We start from the raw sequence: 12,468 nt of genomic DNA on the forward strand, positions 1-12,468 counted from the left end.
CCCGCGTGCCTCGGTTTCCTCCTCTGAGACGGGGTGGTCGCAGCACCTGCCTCTCGGCGCCCGTATGAGCCTAATGCCTTAGCAGGTGCAAAGCACTGAACACTTCGAATGAGGTTGTTAGCCCCTTTTAGGGAACTTTTAAAAATTTAAAAAGCATATTCAATAAGTGGTTGTTTGTTTAAAATAGACTGAGTGATTAGGCCTCAGAGGCGTGGGTGGTGTTACCCCTTCGTCTGTTACCCCAAGGCTCGTGTCCTGAACTCCGCGTGGCTGTCGGCGCACAGAGTTAGTTCTTGTCCGGGATCAGGGAGGCCTCGTAGCCGTTGAAGAGAAGCAACTAAAGGCTTAACTGGTCTTGACACTTAAATGCGTTTTCAACTGTCAGCAGCCATTTACTCCATAGTCTGAACCCAGTTCAAGTTTCGCTCCGGCTGGGGTAGTGACTTGTTACCACTGTCTAATAAATATGCCCCGGACTGTAGTGACTGCTGACCAGCCTTCGGGAGGTAGGTGCCATCGTTATCTTTGTTTTACAGATAATACAGCATTTACATGCAACCGCTTTGAATTCAACATCCAAATTTTTAAACGTTCTGTGACATGTGGCTTTTTTTTTTTTTTTTAATGGAAGTGCAATTGGAAAAGGGTGGATTTGAGAATTCTTGGTGATTAGGTGCTCCTGGAAAATCTGAAAAACTCAGATTAGGAATGGTTCTGACAGTAACTACTGTCCTGAGTTTGTCATAGTTCTTCATCGAGGGAAAAATCATATAGATGCCGTTTAGATTTTACACAATTTCAAATATGTTTTTGCAGATTGTTCTTAATTTCTTCCCCAGTGTATTAGTTATTTCCTCAATTCCTTGTTGTTTTGTGGTTGGATGTTGAAGGTCTTTCTAGGAGTTGACAGATAAGATTGAGAGCTTCATGATTTGTGTGACAGAACACACATAAAGACAAGTACTTCAACAAAAGAAATGCTTCTCTATTGAATCCTTTTATGCTGCTGTCATTTTAGACACATGTAGAGGATGTACAGTTGGGTGAAGGGTACAAGATTACGCATAGGTGGATAGGAGCCTGGAAGCGTAGCTTAAGCTGAGGAAGGAGAAGACAGTGTTGAGGGGAAGGGACAGCAGAGTGCGGTGCAGCCAAGGAGGCAGGAGCCCCGGCCTCTGTCCCACGCCCACACCGGTGAGGTTTTATTTACGTAATTAAAGGGAGGTGTTATTAATGAAGCACACTCCTAAAGCAACCAAAGTTCGTGTCATTGTCATTATCATTTTTATATTTTCATCAAGTAGAAGTAGAAAGTGGGTCTCCCTTTGCCCTACGTGCTATGTCTCTCCCCCCGCTCCCCTCCCCCCACCGTTTGAGAGAAACTTCTAAGTTAGAATAAAGTCAAGTCGGAATAGGGTGCCTTCATGGCACTCACATTTGTCTGAATGAGGAGTTGCTTAAAACTTCGAGATGACATCGTACGAGGCAGGTTGGAGGGAGGAGGGAGCTTAACACAGACAAAACGCTGCCCACATGGAGACAGGGGTCATTGTCAGATACCGGGGTAACCTGGAGAAGCCTTCACGATGTCCCCTCAGCCCGTACCCGGCCTTGACTAGGAGAAAATACACCCCTGCCTTTATTCATAACTCGCACGTGGCCTTGTTCTCCAGCATCCTCACTGGATTCTCACTGACTGTTGAAATTGGGGTTCACCCTCAGGGATGGTTCTTGTCTTTGGAGGCACTCATTTCTCCCCATAGAGCAGGTGTGTGGACTTTCTCATTCCAGAGGGAAACAGGCACAGCGGTGCTCTTGCGCCCTAGCTTTCCTGGCTGCTTTGCCCGTCCTGACTCAGGGGTCTTCTTCAGATGAAGTTGAGGGTGACGGGTGGAGGTACACAGAGCCTCACTCTTCTTAGAAGCCCCCCCACCCCGTGAACATACTCAGAAGAATTCACGTATGTGGCTCCTCAAAGCGGATCAGAATGTCTGTGCATGAAAATGAGGTTATTAGAGGTATAATCTTGATTTTTTTGAAAGAATTAATTCCCAAACACTTACACTTTGCCTATTACTGTCTGAAATTACCTTCGATTTGCCTCACAACTAATTTTGGTGCCGAACAGTGTCTTGGGGCTGTTGCTGCTGAACTGCTTTAAACGAGGATGACGGGGTGAACAGGCGGAGCACAGGGGATCTCTAGGGCAGCGCGACTGTTCTGTACAATACAGTAATGGTAGATACAAGTCATTCCACGTTTGTCAAAGCCCAGAGATTGTACAACACGAAGAGTGCGCCCTAATGTTAGCTGCGGACTTCGGTTATAATAACGTATCGATTTTATTCATCAGTTAGAACGTATGTACCACAGTAATACAAGATGTAAACAGTAGGGGATGTGTGGGAAATCTCTGTTGTTTCAAATAAATTTTTTGTAAACCTGAAAAAAAAAACCCACAAAAACCCAAGGGTGATGGTGTGAAGTTTGTTCTTTGTTTTAGTTGCCTGCAGAGGTTTAGAGAGGAAATTCCTACACAATAGGTTACATTTATCCCACTCCTGTTTTTTCATTCTGGTTAATAGGTCTATTCTGTAGCTTTAACTTTAGTCTGTTTCTTGTTTTCATGCAGTTTGACAGTGCAGGGGCTCCAGCCTCGATGGAGTCGACCAGAAAGGGGAAAAGCTCCATTTGTGGATGTAGAGGAAGGGACTTCTTTTCACAAAAAGCGTTTTTCCTCATTAAATGTCTTTAATTTCTAAAATTTGTGATATATTGATAATTCTCTAGTTTTCAGAATGACAGCCCGACATTGCCTTCACATCGATAAACATTTGTTGTGCTTCCTGAATATTCTGTGGTATACTAAAGTTCTCATGTCCAAATTCCATTCATCTGTCAAAGCCCAGCCCAGGTGTCTTATGTGACCCTTTCCTGATCCTCTCTGATGAGGCTCCTTTCTCAGAATTCTCGTCACCCCGCCCCCTCTTTTGGAGTTCTTGCCACCTTTTGTTTTTTGCGTTTGTTATTTATATATATTCATTCATTCAGTAATTATTGCGTACCTGCTGGGTGCTAGGTAATGTTTTGGCTGTAGTGGTCAGGTTTAGCGTTGTTTCTCCATTGATCATAAGGCTTTGCACAATGTTGTATTAAAATAGGAACGTAGATACACATTGCAGAGAAATGAAACAATTTAAAGGAAATGTAGGCTGGAGTGAGCATCCCTCCTACCTCTGGCATCTTCCCAGATGTGGCCCGTGGTATCCATTTCTTGTGTTTTCTTCTAGAAATAATCTGCCCGTGGTTCCCATACCGTGGTTCACACACCTCCCGGGCTCCCTAAGACCGTTGCTGGGGGCCTATGAGGGAAAACTGTCTTTTTATAATAATACTAAGACGTCATTTCTGTTTTCCATGTTTGTACTGATGGTGCAGGAGCAGTGATGGATAAAACTACTGGTGCCTTGGCAGAAACTGTGAGGCAAGGGCCCCAAATCACACTGATCAGTGCATTCTTCACCACCTCCCCACTTGCAGTAGAAACAGTGCCACTTTGACTTAGACATATCCTTTCTTGCTGAAGCAGTAACAGTTAACTTTCTTAAATCTCAACCCTGAGTACTTGTTCTAGTCTCGTGAGGAATGGGAGGTGCACGTAAAGCACGTCTGCCACACTGAGAGGTCCAGAGCCTGTGAACGGCTCTGTCGTGCAGTTTGAGCTGCAGAACAAATGGGCCACGTTTGTTGTGGAGCGTGATTTTTACTTGAAAAAGTGAGTGACAGACAAGCTACAGTTATTCAGAGTTGGGTATGTGGTGGATGTTTTCTGAGAAATGAAGAACGATTGTCAGAAATTGTAGCCAATGATAATATTTGTGCTTTCAAGCAAAAATATAAAAATTTAAAGCTTCTGTCTGCTACCAAGAGCTTGGCAGCCTCTCAGTACTTAAAGACTTATTTTGATGGGATCAGTGGCAATATTAATGAATGTGAGTTATTGATATTATTTAGTGAAATGTGTCAACGTTAGGAAGAGCTGCGTAATTCTGTGAACCAGCATTTTCCAAATGAACAGCGTATCATGTTACAGATTTGTGCATGGGTAAAAGATCCATTCAAATATATACCAATAGATTGCAATGAAAAGTTGCAGTACGAAAAGTTCATTGACAAGGTTTTAGATTCTACATTGCAGCTGTCATTTAAGAAACTACCACTTGCCTAGTTTTGGTGTGGTATAAAGCAGAATGTCCACAGTGATCTGAAAAGGCTACTGAAATACTCCTCCCTTTTCTAACCCATGTGTGTGAGGCTTTGCTTCATAGACTTCATAGACAGGATTTGCTTCATAGACTTCAACCCACATATCCTGCAGCCAGCTGAATGCTGAAGCAGATATGAGAATCCACTTGTCTTCTAAGAAGCCAGATATTAAGGACGCATGTAAAAGTAAAACAATACCTGTACTCACTAAATGCTTTGGAAATCTATTATTTTTTTAATTTAAAATATTACTTATGTTAACATGGTAGGTTTATTATAAAATTTTTTAAATTAATTAAATGTTAAAAATTGCATAGTTTTAATTGTTAATATGGTAAACATTGATAACTCACAAAGAAACAACAGCTCTTTGGGGTCCTCAATAATTTTTAAGCGTGTGAAGGGTTCTTGAGGGCAACACCTTTGAGAACCACCAGACCACGTAACACTAACAGGGCTTTTAAGGAGATACCTAGATGTCAACATCTAAAACGCATCTCATTTTTCGTCCCCTGGTACTCGGGTTCGCCATTCCAGATGCTTTACTAACAATCTCCCCACTTGGAGAGTCAGTGCCTTTAACCTCCCGTTTGGCACAGTTTGCAATTTCTGCGGAGGATGAACTGGAATAGGGAGAACCAATGAGAGGTATTTTTCTTTTACTTTGTGTAACATTTTTTTAGCTGTTGCCTGGTATAATGTGATTTCTGTTTATATTTTTAAGGGAAATCAGATGTTTCAATTTATAAAACATATGTTTGAAAATCTTTAAAAATTGTACTTACTGACTAGCTGCTTGTACATCCATCCCACTTTATGCAAAATCCATCATCATGATTCAGGTGTATTCCCTTTAGAATGTTTTTCTTTCTATAGCAAATCATCCTAGTGCAGTTGTCTTTTTAAAGAATATTGATTTATAAATTTTTAAAAGAATATCAATACTAGGATTTCCATTAATATCGTAAAACTTTGCACATGCTGTTCATTGCCAACTCTCTGTACGTGTTGAATTCCTTCCTTCGTTTTAAGACTTAAGTTTAAACTTCACTTTCTCTTTGAAGCTCTGCCTTCCTCTGAGAACAGCCCGCTCAAAGTTAGGTGCCTAACTTTTTGTCCCTGTAGCACTTACTGTGTCATTCTTACAGGATTTATCCAATTCTGTGTTTATTGTTTGTTTGGCTTTTCTTTGCCACTTCATAGGGAGCAATTCCAGAGGAAGTTTGATCTGCCCATCATCATGTCCTCAGCGCCTAGCACATTTTAGGCGTTTTACTGAGCGCTTGCTGAATTAATAGAAGAGTGACCCACGCATGGTGCTTATTCTCAGTTTTAAATCAAGAATCCTCCGTAATTGGCTTGAATACTTAGCTTTTTGATAATAGTTTTTCAGATTCAGTGAAGCCCTGGGAGGACTGACCTGTGCCTCGGGGAGCCATTGAACCAGGATGTGGTCTTTGTTGCTCTGAACTCCTAGGAGGAAAAGCGGCTGAGATGAGTGCGCTGGGAGTCTGGCCCCGCCGCGTGGAGCTCCAAGACCCCAGTCTAATCCGGCACCGCAGTGGCCGTGATCCCCCTGGGCCCTCCCTGCTGGGGTCTGGGTCCACACTGACCACAACTGAGGTCACGACTCCTGCCGCAGGAGTACAGCAGCTGCTGCATGCCTGGGAAGCTGTGACTCCCAATAGGGACCTTGGCTCAAGGACCCCACGTGGCCTGAAACTTTCCTAGGGCTGCCTGGAGTCTAGGACTTTTCCTGCCCCACCCGCCTGCCTTTCTTCTTCCTTCTGCAGTCACACCCGACAGCTCGCCAGCCTCCTCCGGGGCCCTCCCCATTTTCCCACCTAAATCTCTTCACGTCTGATCCTGTCATGATGTGTGCTTCTTGGAGGACCTGAACTGCCTACAGGGTCATGGGTTTAGACCCGTGTTGGGAGGGCTGGTTTATTTGGTGTTCTGGTTTACGTGTGTGTCTCCCTTGTCGATGGTCTGCCCTTCGAGGTTGTACCCGGCACGTAGTTGGTGGTCATCGTGCACAGAACTGACCTATTTGCTCTTCTCAGGACTCTCTTGGCCGCGGCCAGCTCTGGCTTAGTTGGCCATCGTGACGCTTCACCAGAGCAGGGGCCGAGCCCACCTTGCTCTCCTCGGTGTCCCAGGCACCAGAGCTGCCGAAGTATCGGCCATGTCCATTGACCTGTTACACTTCCAGGCTCTGTCGTAAAGAAAGGCGCCATTTGCTCTGTCCATTTGCCTTCTGTTAACACCTGGCAGACAAAGGGAGGTTGGGCCCTTGGGGAGGTAGCCTTAGACTGGGTCAGGAGGAGCCGTCCCTGTGGCCGGGGAGGGAGCAGTCGCGGCTGGCGGGCTGGCTGGGCCGGGGCCGCAGAGGAGGGAGCCTGCCGAGTCACGGCGCGAGGGGCAGGCCCTGGGAGACGGGCCAGGAAGGCAGCCCGGGCCGGCCGGGCGGGTGTGCTGGGCCCTGGGCTTCTGCGCCAAGTGCGCTGAGGAGCCGCTGGAGCTCTTGCTGCTCTGACCACTGGTGCCCTTAAAGACTCCCTGGCTGCTGGGAGGAGGGAGAGTGAGCCCGAGGCCAGCTGCAGGGCAGGCGCTGCGGCAGCACGTGCTCGGATGCAGGGCAGCGGCTACAGGGCTGAAACGCGGCTGGATCGGAGGCGGGTCCGGAGCAGGACTGAGGGCATCGCTGTCGCTGTTGCTGGAGGGTGGCCAGGAGTCAGGACTGAGCGCCATGATTTGCTGCGTGTGCCCCGTGAGATGGGAGGGGCCGGGGAGGGCCGGGCTGAGGGAAAGCATGGCTGCTCCTTCATTCGCAGAAGAGCTCGCGCGAACACAAGGGCCGTGACTCGTGTGCGAGGTGGCCGCATGGAGGTGTTACAGGACAGAAATTTCTACCCTCACAGACGTGCGTCCTCAGTGGGGGGCGCAGACGGCCAGATGAATAAAAACATACGCAACATTAGATTTCGATAAGTGCGTTGAGAGAAACCGGGAGGGAAGAGGGACGGGGAGGAAACGCTGGTAGACTTGGGGCGGGGGGGCTGCAGTTCTTCCCAGGGTGGGCAAGGGAGGCCTCCCCGAGGAGGGCCTTTGAATCCAGGGAGAAACTGCATTGCTGGGAGGTTTGTTTGCGGGGAGGGCTCTGCAGGTGGGGAGGCCCCAGGGCTGGTGAGGACTGTCTCGTGTGTGTGTGTGTGTGTGTGTGTGTGTGTGTGTGTGTAGCAGAGGGGGACGAGCAGCGGCTGGAGGAGATTCCCCAGGGCCCCTTGTGCCTCCGCAGTATCAGTGTTTATCCGGGGGGTGGGGCTCCGTGGAGGAGGGCCGTGGTCTGGCAGGTGCCTCATGCCGATCTCTGTCCTGGCAGTGAACTGGTTGCCTACGATGAAGCTGAAGGCAGAGAGTGGCGTGGTGAGCGAGGTGGGGACCCCAGCCAGTCTGCTCCATCGTTCCGCTGTGTTGGGATGACTTGGAGGGGCGCGCCTGCTACCCTGTGCAGTAAATGCTTCCCGTGTGACACACGGGCCAGGATGCGGGATGGAGACGTGAGGGTCCTGTCTCCCCCTCGGCAGTCGCAAAACCTGGGGGAGAGCGACTGCCGTCCTGCTCGGCACTGGCCAGTCTGGCCAGGCCCTTTCCTCGGCTGGCGGGCAGGAAGGAGCGGGTGTGTCGGGGCACAGTGCCCTTCTGGGGACAGCCGCCTGGCGCAGGCCTCAGCCCAGGCGTGTGGGTCTGAGTCGTGCACTCGTGGCAGCCTCTGTGGTCATTCAGTTCCCTGCCCTCCTTTGACCTTCAGCCTCGCAAAGTGAGATCAATATACATTCAGGACTTAGAGTCTGACAAGAGACCAGGGCGGGGGCACTGCTCTGCTGGGGTGAAGAGTCCTCGCGGAGCAGGGCCCGGGGGTGGAGTCCCTGCCTGCCGATGCGGCCCGCACCCCCATGGGGCGTCCCCGCAGGTGTCATCGTTGGGCTCCAGGGTGAGTGCTCCGTCGTCTTAGTTGGAAAGACCCAGAGACTTGTAATTTTGAAGACACATCTCTCTTTCATCTTTTAACTGACATGATATACACCATTTAATATAAAATGAATGCCTACAAAGCATTTGGTCACTCTGCTATGACACGGCTGAGGAAAGGGGGGGAAGGAAGCAGGGTGGTGGGAGTGGGAAGCGTACTGCTGGCACGTCCTTAAGACAGACTCTTCCAGGAGCATTTTGTTTGCAGTGAGCTGCTTCTGAGTGAGACCAGCATAACCCTTGTGGATCGGTCTGTATACCCGTAAGTTATCCAACATTTCTGGTGTTGTGCTTCTGCATTAAAATGACTAGGAAGTTAGGTACTATCTGGCAAAGAAAAACCTCTGTGGTCAGGGAAGGAAACCCTAAACATTGTTACCTCTGTCATCTGTTGATGAAGAATCTTTTGGAGTGATGCCCCCCAAGGGCTCCCTTCCCACTTTTCACACAGGAGATGAATGGCCTGTGTTTTGAGAGTTCCTGCATTCTTGGGGCAGCACTTCAAGTAATCGCCGGGGTACAGTGATCACGCAGGGGTTTCCATTCAGACTTGGCTTTGTGTCATTCAGCCGTAAGGAAAGAATAGAAATCCTGTTCCTTCAGTCTACACTGACTATTCGTGATTTAAGACTACCATTTTGGAAACAGAGAAGGAACTTTTATTCCCTTTCAGACTTCACAAATTTTCTACAGGGTTTTTGGTAAAGAACCTTTAAACTGAGTATCTGAAACGTCAAAAGCTATGCTTATGCTTGTTGAGAACAGGCAACTCAAAAGAGCATGTCCTAGTAAGTTCCTCCGTAACTCACGGGTTTGTGTCCTTAGGTTACCTCTAAAGATGAAGGAGGCAAAGCTGTTTTCAGGAAACAGCTAGGAAACACTAAAACTAGGATCGTTTTGAAATGAAGGTCATAGAAATGTTATAGAAATAGAGATTCTCATCTCATCGTCAGATAGCCTTGGTGCTATGGACTGAACTGTGCCCCCCAAATTGATATGTCGAAGCCCTAACCCCCAGTGTGACTATATTCCTTTAAGGAGGTGATTAAGGTTAAATGAGGTGCTAAGGGTGGGTCCCCAATCCCCTAGGAGCCGTGTCCTCAGAGAGAGAGAGAGACACGCACACACACGGGAAAGACTACGTGATGACCCAGGTGGGCGGTTGTCTGCACACGAAGAGAGAGGCCGCAGGAGGGACCAGCCCTGTTGCGACACGTGGATCTCAGACGTCCAGCCTCCAGAACCGTTGTTTAGACCACCCAGCCTGTGGCATTTTGGTATAGCGGCCCGAGCAGACTAAGACCCTCGGCGTGTCATCCTGTCCTTCAGCAACCTTCAGCAGACTGAGTAGAAAGGCTCATGACCTAGCGGGGCTGACAGACGCGTGAACTGGCAGTGCGGTGAAGTGTGCGGGCCCAGTCGGCGCTAAAAGGGGAGTGACCGTCAGAGCTGGGCAAGCAGGAAATAGAGTTTCCTCCAGCTTTGTTTTGAAGGCACGTGTGAGGAGGGTGGAGCAGAAGAGCATGGAAGGACGTGCTGGGCAGAGGAGGGTGAGCCAGAGCTGAGTGAGCTGGGGGTCCAGACAGTGTCCCCCTGGCCAGTGGTGGGAGAGCAGGCTGGAAGGACGGGGCTCCTCACGGGAGGATTTATGCATGCCAGAGAGGAATTTGGACCGGACTCTGGAGTCTAGACCAGTGTTGGAACAAACTCACATGCTGCCTGCAGCCAGGTGGGTGTTGTAGATGTGAGGTGACAGGCACAGTAGAACCTTCTGTGGTGGTGGAAATGTTTTGTGCTGTCCGGTGTGGTAGCCACTGGCTACTTGTGGCATTAAACACTTGAAATGTGGCTGGTGGGCCTGGGGGACTAAATAGTCATTTAATTTACTTTTAATTAATGAAAATTTAAATAGCCACATATGGCTAGTGGCTGTTGTATTGGACAACACAGCAAAGTGTGTGGTCTGCTAAAGGCATTGTATTAAAAAAGAAGAATGCCATCAACGTATACCTTATGCAGTCTTCTACCCCAGCTCTCAACAGTGGGAGAAGATTAAAATGAGTGTGTGCGTTCAAGAACCCACAAAATCTTGAAAAGAGAGATGGCCAATTTTCTGTTTTTGAAAAAGGGCTAAGGGAGTGGTTACCCTTGGGTGCTTTATTTTAAGCAGGTCTTCCTTAATAAATGATGGAGCCGGCGGGGTTTTAAGGTATTAAGCAGCAATTGAAATATTCCTGTGTGATCTCTGTCTGTCTCTCTTTACTCCTCTCTCTCTCAGATTTAGAATGATTTTTCTGGTGGCATGTAGAGAGTGGTTTGGATGAGTGTGACATTGGGATAAGAAACGTTAAAGAGCATGTTGCCGTGCTCCAGGGCAGGAGACCGTGCTGACCTGGCTGGAGGCTGAGCCAGTGGGCTGGGGAGAGTGCTCTGAAATAGAAGCAGCAGCCTTGGTGTGAAGAGGGGCACGTCGGAGGATGACCCCTCATCGGGGGGCTCTAGGATGACTCCCGAGTTTCTGAAATGAATGCTGGGGAGATGATGGGTCTCTTCACTGAAGATGTGGGACACGGGAAGAACACATCTGCTTCATACCTGTTGGGCGTGAGGCACCTCTGGGAGATCTGAGGGATGGTGTCCAGGGAACATTTGGGTGTGTAGGACAGGCACTTTTAGAAAGGGCTAGTCTGGAAGTAGAAATTTGGAAGTCATTGGTACAACAATTGCCCCGTCTGGAGAACTGAAAAATGCAAAGAGGCCTAGGATAAACCCTCGAGGGACTCAAGCCCCAGAGGGAAAGGCAGAGCGAGGAGACCACAGAGGAGACTGAAGAAGGAAGACACCACAGCAGGAGCAGAGCAGGGGTTGGGCCTCTGTGCACAGAGGCTGGAGAGGGTCTCTAGCCAGGGAGCATTTACTTGGGGTGGAGGATTTTCTAGGTCAATATGCATGACCAGTCATCAGGTGAAGATGACTCTCCTTCCCCAGATGTCACGGAAATGGTAGCAGTTTTAAAAATTGAAAGGAAATTGACAGCAGTCTAGATTCTGGAAAGTCAGAAAGGTCGGTCGGCACAGTGAGCAAGGTCGGGGCGGGAGCGGGGAGGCAGGGCTGAGGCGGGGAAGCCTCTGCACTGGGGAGGAGAGGGTGCCTTTCTCAGGGGTTTCCGGAGTCCGCCACGCCACTGCATTGGGAGGAAGGGGTGCCCAGAGGGCAGGCCCGCCGCTGCCTCAGCAGCACAGTTTCTCACTCACATTCCTCAAAAGAGTTCGCTCGAGTGGAAGCTGTGCAGCTGAAAAGTTGGGAAACCCTGGAGGGGATGATATTTAAGTTCTCCTTTCAGCTGCAAGAGTGTTCTGCGTTCTGGTTATGAGCATCCAGTGTGAATCATACCATAGTGTCGCTTTATCTCACCAAGGGATGTTTAAAAGCAACCTGCACGTGGCTGTTTATAGGGGCTTTATTCATTTATTCATTCAAACTTGGAAGCAACCAAGATGGATGTCCTTCAGTAGTTGAATGGATAAATAAACTCTTACATTGAGACAATGGAACATTATTTAGCACTAAAAAGAAATGAGTTATCAAGCCAAGAAAAGGCACAGAACAATCTCAAATGCACGTTACTCAGTGAAAGAAATCAATCTGAAAAGGCTACTGATTCCAACTATTCTGGAAAACTATGGAGACAGTAAAAAAGGTCAGTGGTTGCCAGGGGTTCAGGTGTTCAGGGGGTGGGGAGAGGGATGAATAGGCAGAGCACAGAGGATTTTTAGGGCAGTGAAATACTCTGTATGGTAGCGTAATGATAGATACATGTCATTATACGGTGGTCCAAGCCCACGGAATGTATGACAGCAAGAGTGAACCATATGGGCTTTGGGTGATGATGACATGTCAGCGTAGCTCATCATCTGTGACAAATGCACCACTCTGGTGGCAGATGTTGATATTGGGGGAGGCTGTGCATGTGGCGGGCAGGGGATGGATGGGAACTCTCTGTGCCTTGCCCTCAATTTTGCTTGTGACCCTTAAACTGCTCTAAAAAAAGTAAAATAAAGCAAAAGAGAGAAGGAAAAAAAAAACCTGGAAAATAAATCTACAAGCCCAGATGGTTTCACTGACAAAATTTATCAAACATTTAAAAAAGAAATAACACCAATTTTACAT

The 12,468-nt window shown here is 48.2% G+C and overlaps 1 protein-coding gene across 22 annotated transcripts in view; it reads left to right on the top strand.

The window, feature by feature from the left end:
• Positions 1 to 12,468, top strand: part of DIP2A (disco interacting protein 2 homolog A) — a 92,014-nt gene that overhangs the window by 592 nt on the left and 78,954 nt on the right. The gene's annotated exons all lie outside the window — the stretch shown is intronic.

This window comes from Pseudorca crassidens, chromosome 5 (genome assembly GCF_039906515.1).
Source record: "Pseudorca crassidens isolate mPseCra1 chromosome 5, mPseCra1.hap1, whole genome shotgun sequence".
In the NCBI taxonomy this organism is placed as follows: Eukaryota; Metazoa; Chordata; class Mammalia; order Artiodactyla; family Delphinidae; genus Pseudorca; species Pseudorca crassidens.